This window comes from Leopardus geoffroyi, chromosome C2, assembly GCF_018350155.1.
Source record: "Leopardus geoffroyi isolate Oge1 chromosome C2, O.geoffroyi_Oge1_pat1.0, whole genome shotgun sequence".
NCBI lineage: Eukaryota > Metazoa > Chordata > Mammalia > Carnivora > Felidae > Leopardus > Leopardus geoffroyi.
In genome coordinates this window covers 110,022,122-110,043,474 of record NC_059333.1, presented here as the reverse complement: position 1 = coordinate 110,043,474, position 21,353 = coordinate 110,022,122, and the positions used below count along the sequence as shown (strand labels likewise).

Here is a 21,353-nt window from a genome sequence, read left to right as displayed (position 1 = left end):
TCCTGAGGTATGACTCCAACTGTTTGGATTCCAGGTGTCATCCGTGCCAACCATTAATCAAACGTGTACATCCTTGTCTCCCACAGAGGACTAGGCTGTTTGTTTATGGTTCTGTCTGGAAGGATTCACTGTAATGATGAGGTAGAGCTTCAATTGCTCTCAAAATGTATAATCATACCTTACACATGCTACAGAATAGAAAATCATTTCTAAATAAAAGAGAATCACAGATTTCTTGATCTATAAAAATAACTTGTACAAAAGCACTATAGCATTAGCAAATATTTAAAGAGATTGAATGACTTACCGTAGAAATTTAGCATGTGTTCAAAGCATTTCTATTAACTTTCCATTTTCATAATTAGCTTCAGAGTTGTTGACAATCTATTTATAGTTTTCAGCTTTCTTGTTCTGTATGTATCTGTGTGCCTGCCTCTTCTTCATATATCAGCAACTAATTTTAAGAGTAAGCTTTCTTATCATCACATATGTAACAAGAAAGCTATGAAGGGCACATTTAGACAAGTCATTGTACAGACCAAGATATCCGTGTGAACAATCAGGATAAAAGCAGCTTTATTTCGTTTATGGCATTTCATATAATAGGTCTCTGTCTTTTATTTTTTAATGTTTTATTACTTTTGAGAGAGAGAGAGAGAGAGAGAGGACAGGGGAGGGTCAGAAAGAGAGGGAGACACAGAATCTGAAGCAGGCTCCAGACTTATTTTTTAATGTTTTATTACTTTTGAGAGGGCGGGGGGGGGGGGGGAAGAGGGGAGGGCCAGAAAGAGAGGGAGACACAGAATCTGAAGCAGGCTCCAGACTCTGAGCTGTCAGCACAGAGCCCGATGCATGGCTCGAACCCACGAACCATGAGATCATGACCTGAGCCAAAGTTGGACACTTAACCAACTGAGCCACCCAGGCGCCACTGTGTCTCCCTATTTTAATATTGTTTTGGATGTCTTGATTGTCATAATCACTAAAGCTAAGCACTTTCAGAACAAGGACCATCCTTGATCCATCTTGGTATCCCATAATATACCTATTATAACATAGGACTTTACATACAATTGGTGAGTAATTAAAATTTGCTGAATGGAAATACATTTTATGAAATAAAAGAAAACAAAAAATTAATGAGACTGAAACCCATTTATTTGCCTTTCCATATTAAGCACTTACTTTATTATTTGGCCCAAAGTAATTTTCACAAATAGAGCAATTCATAATTGAGAAGAAATTAATAATATTGAAAGCATTAAGTAAAATACTCCCTAAGAAGAGAGAATATGCAATTGATTTTTTTCCACTTGCTTAAACCACAAGTTCTCTCCAAAAGATTTTTGAGATATGAGGACATTGGGTTTCCTTTGGAGCACAAAAATGTAATAGAAACTTTCTGTTCAGAAGCTTTTAAATGATATTGTGCAGTTCCTGTTATGGAATGTGTATTTGTGACTCATGTTGAATCTTCACTCAGGTTACTTATAGTTGTTTTATATATATATATATATATATATATATATATATATATATATATATATATGTGGAAAAAAGTAAAACAAAAATAATGCCATATACTCAAATGATTGATAAGGCTTTCCAGCACAAAATGGTTTGAGAAATTCAGTGATAAATGTTTCTTAGCTTTACTTATACTACACAGAAAAATTATAGTTGTCCTCTATGAACGTTCTGCTAATCTAAAAAAGACCTTCTTTCTTAGAATTGAGAAGGCTTAACCCAATAATTTTTTTGTTTGTTTCAGAATCACTAAATTATTTACCAGTATATCAGCACCATATATGAGGAAGCAGAATTTCAGAAAAGACAAAAAGTGAGTTATTTTCCAATTGGTCACCTGTATTCAGTTAATGTATGATTTACAGTAGTGCATCCTCTTTATTCACAATTATGAATGATTGGACATCATGACAAAATCAGCTACAAGCCAAGCTATTTCTATTTGTTTAGGTCACATGTAATGAATACTCAGGCTCTACCAACTAATCATAGTGCTTCTGAAAGCATCTGTTGTTTTCCCTTCCCTAGATAAAAAGACTCTCTTTGATGTCTACAAAGGGAATACTTCTATATAGTGTCTGATTCTCATCACTAACCATCAGCATTTTGAATGTTGATCTGATATGTGCTAGATGTTTTTTATGCTCAGAATGGAATTTTTAATAAATTTCTTTCGGTCGCAAATGGACGTATATAAGTAAGATGGCATAGGCATGAAGACAACGATGAGTTTCAAGTAAAGAGTAAGTTGGGTTAGACTGAAGATGATCATTTTTACTTTGTGATTTAAAACTCCTAACCTTCTGGAACTTGTCCAGATAGGAATATTTTTAAGTAGTTTTTTTTTTCATTTTTTATTGTTATATATTCTCCTTATATTACTTATGTAGAGGACAAAAATCAAAACTTTGTTAACCATAAGATATGTGATGATGGAAAATACATCACATTGTCTTAGGATTGCATTTTAATTTTATAATTGTTATATTGAAGTTTAGTCCATTTTACTGAGAATATTGTTGTCTAAGGGAGCAAGCTCATAAAGTTCTATGTACGGCAGTTTCTCTGATGTTTGCAATCTAAACAAAAAGTTGGTAAACTTTGTAAGAACCGTGTGCTAGCACTTTTTCCATTTTTAAAGGATTTTTAAAAAAAGAATAATGTGCAACCAAGATCTCTTAAATGGCCCACAAAGCTGAAAATACTTATTATCAGCCCCTGCACAAAAGAATGTTTGCAGACCCTTGTTCTGCAAGTAGCATTGCGTTTAGATAATGGTTGAAATATATCTCCAAATATTAAAATATTTTCAGAGTAATTGACTCATTCATTAGTCAGATGCATCCTCCTCACAAATGGACAGATGCTGTTCAAGTTACTCGTTGTGTTTCTTACACAACTGAAAACAAGATGAAAGGTACAATACCTATACTGTGAAGTATCATCAGTAAAATCTTTCAGTTCACCTATAAATAGACCTTGCATATTATAAAAGAGGAAGGATAATGAAAATAATATATTACATCACGTAATACTTCATTCCTTCTAAGGCGCTCAGACTGGACTGTCCACAGTGAGTGGTCCTCAAACAGAATAAGGAGACTCCGAATACATATCTCTTTCCCTTCAGTTAGTCATCCCATGCCCGCAGCAAACTTCAACTACTGACCTTAGAACACCTTTCCAAGGAGACTGGATGCAAACTTTTCATCCCTTACCACATATGTCTGATGGTTGGTCACTATGAATTCATCACAGTTGTCAGTTAACACACGGGAGCTCTTTGTCGCATTGGTACCTTAAAGATTATGTGTGGCAGAGGGGGAGGGGAAGTTGAAGGGGGGTCGCTCAGGTGGTTGGGATGAGGAAAAAGTCAGAGGAGAAAGATATCTCTGTAAGGTAAGAAGGGAAGGGAAAAAAGGATATGGCAACTTTTCAGGGAAATGAATTAAAGTCTCCTTTTTTGGTATGAACCAGCAATTTCACCAGCAATTTCAGAGTTATGTTTTAAGAATAGGATAGGCACCTACAAATGACTGCATGACTTTAAGTTTCTCAAAGGCAGGAAATAGATCAGAAAAGATTTTAAGACTTAAGGATGAGGTCAGCAATGAGAGAAAGGAGGAATGGAAATTATAGAAACATCTGAAAGGATGTATGTTTGTATATTATTTATACCCCAATGATTAACTTTAATATAAGAATAAGCTACAAGTCTCAAGAAAAATGCAACTAATATCCAGTGTAGCTCTTTAAGGAGATAGAAATCCAAGATGTTCATCAGTATCACAGAAACATTAGTAAAGTCAGAATAGAAAATCAAAAGTACCCAGTGGTGTCAACTGCCTGTATAAGGGAAAGATTATCAGCCTTTGTGAGTGAGGCAGTTTAGAAAAGCTGACTCTTCACCAGAGGATACTCATTGATTATGAGTAGATCAGATATTTAATAACGAATGCATGCAACACGTAGTGATTTGGTTAATTAAATGTTTTAATTTAGAGCATTTGGCGTAATTTAGAACTGGACTGAGATATATCTAGCTTTAGAAATGACACATTTCAGGGGCCTGTCATAAATTGAATGATTGTAGAGATAGAAAGTACTCTCAGTGACAACCTAGTCCTGCCTCCCCAGGTCAGAGTTGAACTCAAGGGGCTGAGACAGAATCCTCGCATTGCCACCCAGTCCTGCTGACTCAACATTGTTTCTATTATACCCTGTGGCCATATGTCACTGAGCTGTACAGAGCCTCCCTATACACACACATACCCCAGTGCCCTTGAGGCTATCTCCTAGCATTCCTGAGCATTCTTTATGCGGTATGGAAATTCTGTCGTCACTTCTGAATGAAGGCATCAGAACTTACTGACTGCTATCTAAAATAAGACTATCCTTCCCCCACAAGTGAGGTTAGAAATATATTTAATTTTATATCTACTACATAACAAATGGTATGCTAGCTGCTATACAATGCTCTACATAGAGAAAATAAGCTCTCTTAAAATCAAACTAGGTCTTGCTATAGTATAAATGAAACCAATTAGAAATGACAATGACAAATATTACAGTGCTCCATTGTTTTTTAGTATCAAAGTTGTCTTGCAGAGTTTTCTCAGCCCCTTTGAAACATAGATTATGAAAATCTAAAGAGAAAGCCAACAAAAGAATAAAACATTTGTCCATGTACTAATACCAAATATAAACAAAAATATGAAAATATTTCTGAGATTAAATGTGCTAGGTACCAATGTATTGTCATCACAGTCTGTACCATGGTAGCGCAGGACTAAGTTCTGTTCATCCCTTAGTGATCCAGAAATTTGACCAACTATACAGAATTGCCTTCCAATCAAGTTTCTGAGGTGAGCATGAAAAGGCATGGCTACCAAAGATTGGTATTTATGGGAAAGAAGGTGTTGCTTTTTAAAGAAGAGGGCTAGGGGTGCCAGGGTGGCTCAGTTGGTTAAGCTTCTGACTTTGGCTCAGGTCACAATCTCACAGATCATGGGTTCAAGCCCTGTGTCAGGGTCTGTGCTGGCAGCTCAGAGCCTGGAGCCTGCTTTAGATTCTGTGTCTCCCTCTCTCTCTGCCCCTCCCCTGCTCATGCTCTGTCTCTCTCTCTCTCTCTGTCTCGCAATAGTAAGTAAACGTTAATTTTTTTTAATAAAGAAGAGGGCTAAAAAGTTGGAAAATTCTTGCTGAACAAAATGAACTCAAGTTCATGACACTAAGTAATCCATCATCGCTACGTTTTAAAAGTGATATGGACAATAAAATGAATACAAGGTCATAAAACATACATTGATCATAAGAGAGACACAGTGCTAATCCAGTGAAAAATGAGTTCTTATAATAACTCTGAAATAGTCCCAAGTACTGCAAAAAAAGAAAAAACACATACTATTGGATAGGACGAATCTGACATTTAAAAACATGATGTTAAGATTACTAAGTAATGACAGCAAAGGACCAATGATTGGTACCCAAATACAGATATCCTAGTCAAGTTTTACAGAAAAAAATAATAGAAATGATCCACACTTTTTAAAATGTGCAATATATAGCACTCAAGTTTCAGCCTTTCAGATGCCATAGAGTAATTACTTTGTCTTTTTTATAGCTTTCCAAATAGGTAAGTATATGAACTTCACCCCACCTTCTATAGAAGCCAGGTCTGGGTTTTGCTGTTACCATACACATTCTGCCACAAATCAGAAATTTGCATTATTGACAAAGCTGCTCAAACAAAGCATACCAAGTTAAAACACACTACATTGCAGCAAAGCAGGTTGGACAAATTATTACAATTATTTTTCAAAATAGGCTACCAAGCATAAACATACAATTGCTTGAACTGAACTGAGAGATAAATTAGTCACTCTTGCAAGTCTGATTGTAATAAACTTACTTCCTCAGATCTTTATGGCCCATTAGTTTTTACATTTATATTTCCTGGATTTAAGCTGAGTTATCACAGAGATTCCAGAAATCTCTGGTTTGTCTTTGTGCTTTAAGATTTGGGGTGGTTCTTCAAGAATCATGAGTTTTAAAATACATTCTTCAAGTTGCTGTGGAAGATCCATATTGGGTCATTAAAGGGAAAAAAATTAAACCATTTGTCTGAAAGAGTGAACAAAATTTTCTCTTCCAGAAAAGTTAGCCCTATAATAAAAAAATCAAGAAATCTTTTATAACCCCCAAGTTCTGAATATGTAGAGAAAACTACACAATTTTGTGTAAAGTGGGACTAACAATATGATTCATGGTGAGATTAGAATTTAAAAATTTTATTTGTGCCATTCAGAAGCCTCTGACAAGTTGAAGAGTTTAGAAAGTAATACTGGCCAGGCATCTGATTCATGTATGTTTCTAAAATGTACCAACAGCAATAGTGTGACATGTGATCAGAACTGGAATAAGTCTTCAAGGCAGGATGGACACAGCTAGTTCTGTTATTTACTGTTGGCAGAGAACCAACCTAATGATGTCTGTTAAAAAGTATGCATAAACTGAGGGAAAAAGCTTGTTTATAGATCAGATGAAGAAAATAGAAAAACAAAGCCCAATATTGTGTCTTAAAGTAAGTATTGATTGAAAGTCATCCTTATGTCTTGGGTAAGAAGAAATGCATATATATGTGGTTGTTAGTAATGAATTGAGAACCAAAAGTGTTGCAGATATTCTTATGATGAGCACAGAGAATGGAAAATACAGAAAAAGTTGTAGCAGAGACTACTGTGTTCACAAAACCATTTTTTCTTCTTCTTGGGCACTTAGCCATCCTATATTTTTCCAGCTTCTCTTATAGTTGCATGAAGTCATGTGAATTGTGATCAGTGAGATGTGGGCAGAATGATATATGCCACTTCTAGGCATGGCTACTACCAAAAGCAGTCTCCTAACAATTCTCTCTGCTGTCTCTTTTCCTGGCCTACTAATAAGATATAGAAGATACAGTAGAGCACTCTCAGGCCCTAAAGCAGGCACTGCATCCTTCATGGAGAAAAGTTTGGCTATGAACAATATATCAACTGAATTAAACACTGTGATAAGTAATGCGGTTGATTTATATTCTGCTATGAGCTCCTTATTTTATTGCTGACAGATAACAATTTGTACATTGCTACACTTTGAATAGTAGTGCCCTAGGAAGGCAAAAGGAGACTGGATCCCTATATCATCGGAGCAGATCACCAGACCAGTTATAGCCACCTTAGACTATTGCAGGAATAAGAAACGAAGTTTATTATTTCAGTTAAGCCTATACAGATTTTTTAATATTTAATTTTTTTTACATTTATTTATTTATTTATTTATTTATTTATTTATTTATTTATTTTTGAGAGACAGGATGAGACAGAGTGTGAACGGAGGAGGGGCAGAGAGAGAAGGAGACACAGAATCTGAAGCAGTCTCCAGGCTCTGAGCAAGAGTTCAGCACAGAGCCCGATGCGGAACTCGAATCCACAAACCATGAGATCATGACCTTAACCGACTGAGCCCCATGCCAATACAGATTTTTTAAAGCACTTACACAATCTTCGTTAATGTAGATTGCTAGAAAGAAAAAAGACTCTAACCTACAAGCAGAATAGACAATGTTTTCAGATGATCTTAAAATGTTGACAAACTTTTACGAATTCCACAAAACAAAAATTGTGAGTAGATTGTATATTCTAACCATAAACAATAAGTTGTACTTAAGAACAGGATATTTTTAATTCTTTTTAACTTTTAAAAATATTTTTATTTATTTTTGAGAGAGAGCGCACGCACATATGTGCACTCATGTGCATAAGCGGGGAAGGGGCAGAGAGAGAGGGAGACAGAGGATTCCTAGATGCAGGGCTCGAACTCAGGAACTGTGAGATCAAAACCTGAGTTGAAGTTGGAGGCTTAACTGACTGAGCCACCCAGGTTCCCAAGAAGATGTTTTTAATAAGCAAATTTAATGAAAGGTAAACATAGTATTTTTTAATTTTTTGAAATGTTTATTTGTTTTTAAGAAAGAGATAGAGTGTGAGCAGGGGAGGGGCAGAGAGAGGGAGACACAGAATCTGAAGCAGGCTCCCATATCTGAGCTGTCAGCATGGAACCCCACTCAGGGCTCTAACTGTGAGATCATGACCTGAGCCGAAGTCGGACGCGTAACCAACTGAGCCACCCAGTCGCCCCTAAAAAGATTATTTTTAATAACTCTTTGGCCAAAGAGGATATTTAAAATATCTGTGCGACTGCTAGGTATCTACCCAAAGGATACAGGAGTGCTGATGCATAGGGGCACATGTACCCCAATGTGTGTAGCAGCACTTTAAACAATAGCCAAATTATGGAAAGAGCCTAAATGTCCATCAACTGACAAATGGGTAAAGAAGATATGGTTTATACATACAATGGAATACTACTTGGCAATGAGAAAGAATGAAATATGGCCATTTGCTGCAATGTGGATGGAACTGGAGGGTATTATGTTAAGTGAAATAAGTCAGGCAGAGAAAGACAGATAGCATATGTTTTCACTCATATGTGGATCTTGAGAAACTTAACAGAAGACCATGGGGGAGGGGATGGTCTCCCCCTCCCATGGCGGAGGGGAAAAAAAGTTACAGAGAGGGAGGGAGGCAAACCATAAAAGACTCTTAAGGACTGAGAACAAACTAAGGGTAGATGAGGGGTGGGGGAGAGGGGAAAGTGGGTGATGGACAGGGAGGAGGGCACTTGTTGGGATGAGCACTGGGTATTGTATGGAAACCAATCTGACAATAAATTATATTAAAGAAATAAAATAAATAAAACAAAATATCTGTGCCAACAATAAGATCAATATGTATCAAAATCGGGAGACTGAGGACAAAGCTGTTCTGAAGTGCATTTATAGCCTTTAATAAAATATGCGTAAGAACTGAAGAAGTTGAAAGAACAAGCATACAAACATAAGGAAAGCAAGAAGAATAAAATACATAAATAGAAGGAGAAAATAATATAATACATTTTTAAAGGAAAAGCTGTAAACTTAAATGATAAACCTAGGAATTGGAGTTTTATGGTGAAACAATAGTAAAGGCAACAAAATAGATCCCTATGCAAGTCTAATCAAGAAGACAAAACCCTACCGATACATAAAATACAAAAAGAAATATTAAGAAATTATTTCATTTGAGGGAAAATATAAATTATCAGCATTAATTGAAAAAGAATTGTATCTGACTAGAAAAATAGTCAAGGATATATAAAAGTTGTTAATCTATAACCTCTATAAATATATATACAGGGAGACATCACATATTGTTTAGGTTTTTAAATTTACTAATTCAGAAATATTGGTATACATTTATTATCGAAATATATAAAAATATAGCACATATTTCTTCTAAATTATGAGTGAAGAAATCAAATAAATAACAATTATATATGAAAGGAAATAGCAGTGAAAAATTTTAGAAGCCAAGCCGTTAAGCATAAAGTAAATGACAAAAGACCCAAACATCTGCCATAACAATAGCAAACATGCAAATAATATATGTTCGTATCAGTTAGGGCCCAAAAAACAGATGGAATCGTATGATGTCTATAAGAGACACAGTTTTGACTTGGGATCTTTAAGGTATTTAAAGATCTACCCAACAAATGCAAGCGCAAAGAAAGAAGGGATCAGAATATTAGAATGAGTCAAATTTGAATATAAGGTTTTAAGCAGAAATGGCACATATAGGTAACTTTTTACTAAGAAAACATTCAATAAAACATACTAATAAAGTATAAAACAAAAGCTGTTGAAAATACAACATCAGTATGGTAATATTGGTAATTGAATTTTACATAATAAACATCAGTATGGTAATATTGGTAAGCGAATTTTACATAATACTTAGCCCAGCAAATCAAGTATAAAGTTACAAAATTGGAGAAGCATACCAAGCTTGATTAAATAAACTATTAATGTAAGAGATTTTTTCTTTGTTTTAAATAACCCAGGTATAATTTACAAAAATTGACCATAGTAGCCCACAAAGGAGCAGTCGGTAGCTTTCTAAATATAGAAATTACACATGCTTTGCTCTGAGTACCCTTCTGTTTAGAACAAAAATGCATTAACACTGGCTTAATACTGAACCTCTCTGATAACAACATATAGAAATGCTGAATTAAAACAAAGCAAAATTTGAAATATATGAAAGAGTCTAAAGGAAAGAAAAGAGTAACCTCAAGTGACAGAAGTCAAGTAAACTGAAAATTAGTTAATATAAGCTCAGGGGTTGTCACCAGAGTAGACTTAGGAAAAATGTGGACATGGATATAAGACCTAATGCTAAAACCTGAAGTAATAAGTAATAAGCCCAGTAGGAACAAGAGCTATGGCTTTGTGTTCCCAAATAGTAAAATGATAGTGATGAGATTTTTTTCTAAAGACTTTTCACCAAGGGTGATGTTTTTAAACCTCCAACCACTGGAACATGGAAGCTATAGGATTCTAGGTAGAATAAAAAGTAAAATTTACTGTACCACCATTGGGTATGGAATTGAAATTTATATCAGCTGAATGTTGAGGAATCCTCAAACTGAGAAATCAATATATAGACTCTTCTTAGCTTATTTCCCAGTGAAGTAAATGCAAACTATTCTCTGCAAAGAAATTTACAGTTTAAATTTTATGGATTTGCTAGAGGAAAAACTCTCTACTGAAGATAAGCGTGTCATCAAAAATGCACAAAGTTACTCATGAGCAAGAGTCAGCAGAAACAACAACAACAAATAGGAGGGTTAGCATCCCTTTAGCTTGATATCATCAAACAATATTCTGAGAGCCTCAAAAGGAAGAATGTTTAAAATAACTGAAGATAAATAAGGTAATACAAGCCACAATAATACATAAATAGTGTAAATAAATAAAGTATAAATTTTTTAAATAGTCGACAGATTCTGAGAAAATATAAAGAGAAATTCCAGAAATCCAACAAGTAGTTGCAGAAATAAAAACCTTAGCACACTATGTAGATTGGTTTAAAAGATTAAATATAGCTGAAGAGATAATCAATGTATTAGAAGAAATATCTGAGGAAATTACTCAGAATACAACATAAGAAGTTGAAGAGATGAAAAATATGAAAAAGGGATTCAAAACATTGAAAAAAGGATGAAAAGACCTGCCATATCAAAATAGAAATTTCAGAAGGAGAGAATGACAGAATGGGCAAAGATCATAATTTTCAAAATAATGACAGAATTTTCCACTATTAATAAAAGGTATGAATCCTAAAAATAAAGGAGCTAAAAATTCCTGGGTATAATAATTAAAAAGAAATTTAACTTTGACCATATTTTAATGAAATTACATATATCAAGAAGATAAAGAGTAAAAGAAAAACATAAATGCTACCAGAAAGAAAGGTCACATGACCAACAAAGAAAAAAAATTTGATTGGCAGCAGCCTCTCAATAACCAAAATAAAACCCAAAAAATTATAGAATGATATCCCAACAGTGCTGAAGGTAAAAATCTTATCAACCAAGATTTCTATACATGGATAAAATACAATGCAAGAATAAGGATGAAATTAGGGCATTTTCAGTCAAAGATTAAGATAATTTGCCACTCACAGATCCTCACTGTATTATTATAGAATGTACTTCAGGAAGAAATTTTTAATAGCACTGATAGCTTTCTGAATGCAAATTAAGCACAAAAAACATAAATAGCAAATCCCATTAAAATTAAAATAGTAATAAGATGCCATTCACAAGAACAATAAAATATATAATCAAAGGATAGATTTAGTGTAAGGTATTCAATAACTTAATGGAGAAACATAATTTATACTTGAGAATTTCTTATACAAATGAAATAACCTATCAGCCAAGATGTATAATGGTAAACTACTTTATTAATACTGCTGTAATGCTTGACTGTCTCTATGGAAAAATAAAGTTAATTACCTGGTGCATACTGTATGCGAAATTCAAATCAAGATGGGTTAATAACCCAAACATAAAATAAAATCTTTCAAAATTTTAGGGAAATATAAGATAATATTTTCATGAAGTTGGGGTATGGAAGGGTTTCATAATAAGTGTTTCAAAATACACAGAAAACAAATCATAAAGAAAAAGACTAATAAACTAAAATTTAAAGCTTCTCTTTGGAAAGAATAGCATAAAAATAAAAATGCAGGTACGAGCAATGCATGCAACTGGTGATGCATTAATATCCAGAATATATTAAAAACTGTAACAAATCTATAAGAAGCTCTCAGGAGCAAAAGCAGTAGTAGAATGGTCAAATAATATGAACAAAAATTTTATAAGAAAGGAAATTCAATAACCAGTAAATATGAGGACCAATCTTACTAATAAACAGATTAATTCCAATTATTTTTTTTCAATATATGAAATTTATTGTCAAATTGGTTTCCATACAACACCCAGTGCTCATCCCAAAAGGTGCCCTCCTCAATACCCATCACCCACCCTCCCCTCCCTCTCACCCCCCATCAACCCTCAGTTTGTTGTCAGTTTTTAAGAGTCTCTTATGCTTTGGCTCTCTCCCACTCTAACCTCTTTTTTTTTTTTTTTCCTTCCCCTCCCCCATGGGTTTCTGTTAAGTGTCTCAGGATCCACATAAGAGTGAAACCATATGGTATCTGTCTTTCTCTGTATGGCTTATTTCACTTAGCATCACATTCTCCAGTTCCATCCACGTTGCTACAAAGGGCCATATTTCATTCTTTCTCATTGCCATGTAGTACTCCATTGTGTATATAAGCCACAATTTCTTTATCCATTCATCAGTTGATGGACATTTAGGAATTCCAATTATTTTTAAAGGTTTATTTATTTATTTTGAGAAAGAGAGAGAACATGAGCAGGGGAGGTGTAGAGAGAGAGGGGGAGACAGAGAATCCCAAGCAGGCTCCATACTGTCAGCAGAGTCTGTGTAGGGCTTGACCTCACAACAATGAGATCATGACCTAAACTGAAATCAAGAGTCAGAGGTTTAACTGACTGAGCCTCCCAGGTGCCCCCAGATTAATTAAAGTTATAATTTGATGAGATATGAAGTTATAACTATCTCATTAGTAAACATTTACAAGTCTAACAAAATGTCAATGAACAAGTAGAAATATCTTGACTCATACTTTGCTAGTTGGATATAAATTATTATACAGAGCAGTTTGGCAATTTATAGTAAAATTATCATAAGTATATTTTTAATCTAATAATTTTACTTTTAGGTAGATAGCATTAAAAATGTTCCCCCTTGTGGGGCACCTGGGTGGCTTAGTCAGTTGAACACCCGACTTCAGCTCAGGTCATAATCTCGCAGTTCATGAGCTCAAGCCCTGCATCAGGCTCCTTGCTTCAGCCTGTCAGTGCAGAGCCTGTCCCCCGCTTGCCCTCTCCCCCGCCCCAAAAGATTCCCCTTGTGCGCTTAGAGACATGTACAAAAATGCACATGAAAGCATTATTTATAGAAGAAAAAAATTGAAAGCAACCTAATCTTACATTTGTAGAAAATGAAAAAACATAAACTAATTTATTTACATAATTGAACACAATACAGAGGTGAAAATAAGATCTACATGGGAATGTGAATAAATTTTTAAAACATTAATATAGAGAAAAACATTATAAAAAGCTAGGCACATGATGCCATTTATGTAAATGTTTTATACAATAAAATAATGCTATAATTAACTGAAGATTTTTACCCATATCATAAAATTATTGAAAATAATTTAGGAGGAAATGGTACATATAGCTTCAGGATTTTTGTATACTCTGAGTGAAAACAAAAACAGGAAAAGATGGATGTTAAGACACATGTTACTTTCTAAAAAAACACAAATACTGCAGAAAAATGTTAACTGTTGTGAGTACATAATTACATGCCATATTATTTTTTTCTGAATGTTTAATATAGTGTGTATATGACATCAAAAGCCCAAGAAACAAAAGAAAAAATAAATTCATCAAAATTAAAACTGTTTGTGCTTCAAAGGATACCATCAAGTAAATGAAAAGAGAACCCACACAATGGGAGAAAATATTTGTAAGTCATATATATAATAAAGGTCTGGTATCCAGAATATATAAAGAACTCTTACAACTCAACAATAAAAAGACAAATAACCCAATTTAAAGATGAGCAAAGGATCTGAGTAGGTGTTTCTTCAAAGAAGATATACAGCAACCAATAATCATGTGAAAAGATGCTCAACATCCATATTTACTAGGGAAATGCAAATCAAAACCACAAGATACACACCCCCTAGGGTGGTCATAATAAAAAACGAAAGAAAACGAGGGTTGGTGAGGATGTGGAGAAATTGGAGCTCTCATACATTGCTGGTAAGAGTGTAAAATGATGCATTACTGTGAAAAACAATTTGGCAGGTCCTCAAAAAGTTAAATATAGAGTTACCATATGACCCAGCAATTCCACTCCTAGTTATATACAAAAGAAAATTGAAAACATAAGTTCACAGAAAAAACTTTTTCATGCATTTTCATAGCAGTACTGTTCATAATATCCCCAAAGTAGAAATAACCCAAGTGTCCATTAACAGATAAATTCATAAACGAAATATGGTATATCCATACAATGAAATATTATTCAGAAATAAAAAAAGATACAAAGTACTCATACATATGGTATGGATAAACCTTGAAAACATTATACTAAATTAAAGAAGCCAAACACTAAATTCCCTCTGTCAGTGGTTCCCAAGACCATCCTCAGACTTGATGGCTCACTAGAAAAACTCAAAAGAACCAGATGTTGTTATATTATTCATGGTTTTGATTTACTACAGAAAAGAATGCCAATGAAAAGCAAAAGGAAAAAGTGCATATGATGAAGTTGAGGAGAAACCATGTGTAAGTTTCCAAGTGAACGCCTCTGGTGAAGTCACATAGGATGCACTTAATTCTCACAGCAACAGATGTCTGTGACAACAGATGCAAAGTGTTGTCCATTAGGGAGGCTGACATGAGCCTTGATATCCAGGATTTTTACTCAGGGTCAGTCACATAGGCTACTCAGATTCAGCTACTCATGTACTCACATTCAGCTACTCAGACTCCAGATCTGCAGAGCAAAAAAATAGGTTTCACACTAATCATATAGTTAACATAAAGTATACAGGCAAATGATACAGCATGGTCCAAGTCTGCTGGCATACAAAGAGTTACCAGGTTGAACACTGCAAGGGCTCAGAACTCAGGTCCCAGGAGCTGGCCAAGGGGTAATTCTGAAAATAGACCTTTCTTGGTCATGTGCACAGTTTGGGTAACCTAAGCCTGATGTGCTTTTTCCTGCACAGCCACATTCTCTAGGATTCCATTTATATGAAATATCCAGAACAGGCAAAATCATAGAGATGAAAATTAGATTAGTCATTGACAGAGAATGGAAGAAAAAGGAATGGGAAGTGACTGCTAATAGGTATGAAGTACTTTTGATAAAAAAATTCTTCAATTGGACTGTGGTAATGGTTACACCATCTTGTGAATAGGCTAAAAACCATTGAATCATATACTTTAAATTGCAAATTTTATATGTAAGTTATATCTAAATTAAAATCTGGTAAAAATATTTCATAATTTAAAATTTAAAGGTTACTGTTATGAGAATTTATTGATAGTAAGGGTAGAAAGAGAAGATAATTTATGAAGCTATTGCAATAGTTCACATAAATTATTAAAATCAATTTAAGATAACAATGTAGTAAGAAAAATTATATAATACTCAGTTTGGGGTGGGGTTTCCATTAAGAAATAGACCTCTTTTATTGTGAAATGTTGATGATGAAATAGTAAGTAAGAATAGTTTGGGAGTATGTCACAAAAGTCTTAAACTATAAATGTTTGACCCGAGAGAACCAATTAAATAGGTTGTATACTATATGATGACATACTATACAGTCATTAGATTGCTTAAAGTATAGTTAAGGACATGGGAAAATATTCATAGTGTAATGCCAAATAAAACATAATGAAATGCTATGAAGATCATATATTTAATAATACACATTTTAAAAAGCTATCTATAATTACCAGTAATAATTAGATGGAAAGGTAACCAAACATTTATTATTTGGTGGAGGTATTTAATTATTTGTATTTTTGCTTACAGAAAATATGACTTTTATATTCAGAAAAATATCATAAGGATAATCATTAAAGAATAAGCCCATGGATAGAGAATGGTACAATGATGAGTGAGGGGATAATGATACATTTATTTGTATAGAATTTTATGAACTGCCTTTATAAACATTATCTTATTTTGATCTCTCATTAATCTTATATGATAGGTCGGCTGTCAGCACACAGCACAGAGCCTGTCATAGGGCTCAAACCCATGAACTGTGAGATCATGACTTGAGCCGAAGTTGGACACTTAAACGACTGAGGCACCCAGGTTCTCCTCAGTTTAGAAATGCTTAAATGACTTACTCATGCTTATCCCACTAATTAAGAAAAAATCCAAGACTCAAAATTATGTATTCTAATTTTATGTCCAGTGTTGCTACACTACAGGTAATATACACGCACTTACAAAATAAATCATCCAGTTACAGAGGATAGAAATAACAAATCTTTCACTTCACAGTACCATTCCTCCTTCAAATTGCAACGTACGGATAAGTTGCCTATGTGGATTAAATTCACTTTTAGAAATTAATTATCTTTTTTCATCACCTACATGAAGAACCTCAATCTGTCAAAACATAACTCACTTTGTGAAATACCAGTTGCTCACCTAAGACTATAAATAGCCTAAATAATAAAACTGAATTACTTTTCTACTTCTTCCTCCAGACTGCATACAGGAAATGTCTATGATAGCATCATGAATAATTAGTATCATGATAGCACCATGAAAAGTAGCATTATGAATAATTCTCAAGTGTCTGGGAGACTAGAATACTTTTATATTGCTTTCAACCTTTTTTCTCTGTAGAACTTCTCTTACTCTTTAAAGTTACTTTATATTATCAACATCATCCCATGCTCTTACCATTATCATTGAATCTATGTAAGAAAATTTGACATTAAAGAATAGTAAGTTAGAAAATAAGTTCCATTTTGAAACCTTTCCACTCATGTAATCATAATAATAGAACTGGTTGACCTAATTTTCTTTGAATCTTTTTCCCATCTTGACTTTATTTGCCCCTCTCAGAAATGCCTTAGTAGATGTATTTTTTAGAATATATTAAATAAGTGAGTTTTTGAGGAATAGCTAACATTAGTGCATAGAGGGACAAAAAACTTAGTAAGCTGGAAAAAATTAAGAGATCAAACAAAATTTTGTTATCTCTTTTCTTTGTAATGAGTAACCTGTTAATATAAGAAGATTGTCTTAATGAATAAATTCAACCCTTGTTGAAATTAAATGTTTTTCTTTTTAAACTCTTATTGTTTGATAGTACTAAAAGAAGCTTGTAAAAAGTAAAACATTACAGTACAGAGATTTTAAATAGTAAAGCTAATTATCTCACCTCCCTCCATTACATTATCAGATAAATAAAACCTGAAGGACCTTGTCACTAGCAGAACTACGTGTGTGCATGTGCGCGCGCACACACACACACACAAAATGTTAGGAAGATCTCAGAGCTGGAGGAAAATGTTTAACAGATAGCAATTGTGTACTCACAGAAATGAAGAGACCTATAATGTTTAATATGTGTGTAAAAATGAAATGCTCTTCATTATTACATTTCTTTCTTTTTTTTTTTTTTTTTGAGAGAGCACAAACATGGGAGGGACGGTGGGGGGGGTGGGGAGAGAAAGAGAGAGGGAGGGAGAGAGAGAGAGGGAGGGAGAGAGAGAGAGAGAGAGAGAGAGAGAGAGAGAATCTTAAGCAGACCCCACAGCTCAGCATAAAGCCCATTGAGGGGCTCCATCTCACGAACTTCATGAACCTGAGCCAAAATCAAGAGTTGGCCACTTAACCGACTGAGCCAGGTGCCCCCTTATTTAGTTTCTTAAAAATTAAATCGTTCATTAGACTTCATCAAATTAAAAGCTTTTGTACATGAAAAGATAGTATCAAGAAAGTAAAAAGATAACCCCTGCAATGGGAGATAATATATCTGATTAGAGTCTAATATCTAGAATATATAAAGATCACTTAGAGCTCAATAATAAAAAGACAAATAACCCAAGTTGAATAAAGGGAAAGAATTTGAACAGACATTTTCCCAAAGAAGATATATGCATATGGAAAGATATTTTCAACATCATTAATCATTGGGAAAATACAAATCAAAACCACAATGAGATACTATTTAATATACATTAGGTTGACGAAAGAAAGAAAGAAAGAAAGAAAGAAAGAAAGAAAGAAAGAAAGAAGAAAGAAAGAGAACAAGTATTAATGAGGGTATGGAGAAATTGGAACCATCATACATTACTGCTGGAGATGTAAAATGGTGTAGCCACTGTAGAGAAGTCCAGCATTTCCTCAAAAAGTTAAATAGAATTTACCACATGACCCAGAAATTACAGTCCTCTGTATATACCCAAAATAACTGAAAACATGTTCACAAAAAAATTGTTTGTAGATGTACATAGTAGCATTATTTATAATATCCAAAAAGTGAAAACAATACAAATGTCCATCAACTGAAAAATAGATAAACAAAATGTGGTATATCCATTCAGTGAAATATTAAGCTATAAAAAGGAATGAATTCTAGGAAGAACCTAAGTGTCCATCAAAATATAATAGATGAACAAAGTATAGGACTATTCATACAATAGAATTTTACTTAAAAAGAATGAACTTGATACATGCTACAACACTGATGAACTTTGGAAACATTATGGAAGTGCAAGAAACTAGACACAAAAGGTATTTTAAGTTTTAATTTCTATGTATTTATTACTAGTATACAGAAAAACTATCAATCTTGTATACAATCAATTGGTATACAGCAGTGTATTTAGTCTTCTTTATCATTCTATAAGTTAGTTTTACTAGAATCCCTCAGATTTATATCATGTAATTTGCAAAACAAGATAATGCCATTTAATCTTTTCAAATATTTACATTGGTTATTTTATTTCCCTACCTATTGCACTCATGAGTAGCTCTAAAACATGTGATGTTCAAACATAGTATTTATTTAAAATTTTTTTTTATTTGAGAGAGAAAGAACATGAGTGGGGGAGAGGGATGGAGAGAGAGAGAGAATCTCAAGCAAGCTCCATGTAGGCTCCATGTACAGGGTGGAGCCCGAAGAGGGGCCTGATCCCAGGATCCTGGGACTGTGTTCTGAGCCAAAATCAAAGGGCAGACACTTAACCTATTGAGGCATGCTGCAGGTGCCTGGATAGCTCAGTTGGGTAAGCAACCAACTCTTGATTTCTGCTCAGGTTCTTGAGGTATCAATATAGAACCTGCTTAGCATTCTCTCTCTCCTCTCTCTCTGCCCCTCCCTGCTTGCACTTGCTCACTCTTGCACACACGTGTTCTCTCTCTCTCAAAATAAATAAATAAACATAAACAAAACTGTAAAAATGATGTCTTACGAATTTCCTTGTTTTATTAAACCAACCGAAGTAGTAGCATTTGAGAAATGAATTCTTTGCCCAAACAATTGTTAATCATTAAAATTACCTAAAAAAAAAATTCTCTTTAAGTTGCTTCTTTTCTTGAATTAAGGTGTGTCAAAGATTCTTTTAAAGAAACCTTACATCTCTTTTATTAATTTATTCAGTATACAAAACAATTGGACTCTGAGGTAAGGATAATGTAGTTTGAGAGATCAGGTCTCAGGGGAAAAAACTCCAATATTTTTCATGAGCTACCAAATCATATATCTAAAGGCAGACTTTTTCCCCTGGAAATTAACTTTTTTCTTTCTAAATTAAATACATCTTTCTTTCCAAATTAAATGCATCTTTTATTTAATAAAATACTTTTTTAAAAAATAAGAAATTAGTATGCTGTTTTACATTTATTAATTAACATTTATTTATTAAACTTTTCCATTAAAGAGATTGCATTTCCATCATTTAAGGAAGAAATTTCATTTAATTTTACTACATGGAGAGAATGGGAGATAACAGTTAATTAAGTTGTATAAAAATCCGATTTTCATTACATCAAGCTCCAGCAGCAAGGTTTCTGACAGGAAGTCATGAAGTCATTATGTCATGGTGTTCATTATTATCCTACAAGAAAACCATTTCTTTCAGACTGAGGGGAGCCCAATATACATAAAACAGAAGACACAAAACTCAGCCAATATTAGTATAAAATTTAAGCTGAATTTGTAATGTATTGGAACCTTGTGCTTATATTGCAATAAAGTACAAGATGACTTTTTAATTATGCTAGGTACCTTTTTCCGGTAACTTTTATGACTCAATGTGAAACTCAAAGTTAAATGTGTCTCCTATTAAAATGGTAGCAGAGATAGGGAAAGATCAATATTATACTCTAAAGAAGCTGTTATGTGATTATCTGCTTTACTGGTCTGAGCAACAGTTAATTCCCAGGTGCAAATAGTATCATGAAATACAATATTCCTCTTAGAGAGTGTTTAACTTGTATTACTACACTCTTATTACAATCATTGACTCAAACCAAATTCAGTGAGGTACAGAGACTATGGAGTTACAAATGGCAGGAAACCACCAAATGTCTGTATGCTTGGTAGAAATCATTCCCATCTATTCAGAAGAAGCCTTCAGTTGTCATGTTTCTACTATATTACCTTTCCACAAAACAAAATAAAATAGTATGGATTTTGATATGTCAGCTACTGAGAAAAAAATAATGGAAGGCTAAGTCAGGCCTATCTGACTACAGGCAATGAAATCAATATATTACAAGGCTAGCAAAGGCAAATTTTTTCTAGCTTCTAAGAATATTCATGTATCTAGAGGCATGTAGAAGGGGAAAGATTGACCCATTACTTAATCCTCCAAAGCTATTGATCCTTAATAATAATGCTTCTTTAAAATCAACATTGATAGGCACATTAAAGCTAAAATGCTTGAAAAGAGTTTGCCAAAGTCAAACAATCCCCTTCCCACACATGAAATTCATAGGTTCAGTTAGGTGTCAACTGGAAAGCCAGGACTAGAAGTTCAGTTTCTGGGGACCACCTGAAGGAGGGTGTTCTGATCAAAACTATCTGAACCTCCAGCAGCACAATTCTGAAACCTCTGAGAATGTGCTTCATCAATGTGGAAATAGCTAGGAAAAAGAGCTTCAAATAATTACCATAATCCATTGGAAACTCAAGGCTTAATTTCATAGATTGGCCGATGTGTGTGACTCAAGGGCAAGTCAGGATGTAAAG

General features: G+C 33.9%; 1 long non-coding RNA gene across 4 annotated transcripts in view; it reads left to right on the top strand.

Moving 5' to 3' along the window:
- LOC123611366 overlaps positions 1–21,353 on the top strand; it is a 416,378-nt gene that overhangs the window by 358,463 nt on the left and 36,562 nt on the right. For all 4 annotated transcript variants that reach the window (XR_006718621.1, XR_006718620.1, XR_006718619.1 and 1 more), the window contains one exon: positions 1,772–1,840. This is a non-coding gene — a long non-coding RNA (uncharacterized LOC123611366). The remainder of the gene's footprint in view (positions 1–1,771; positions 1,841–21,353) is intronic.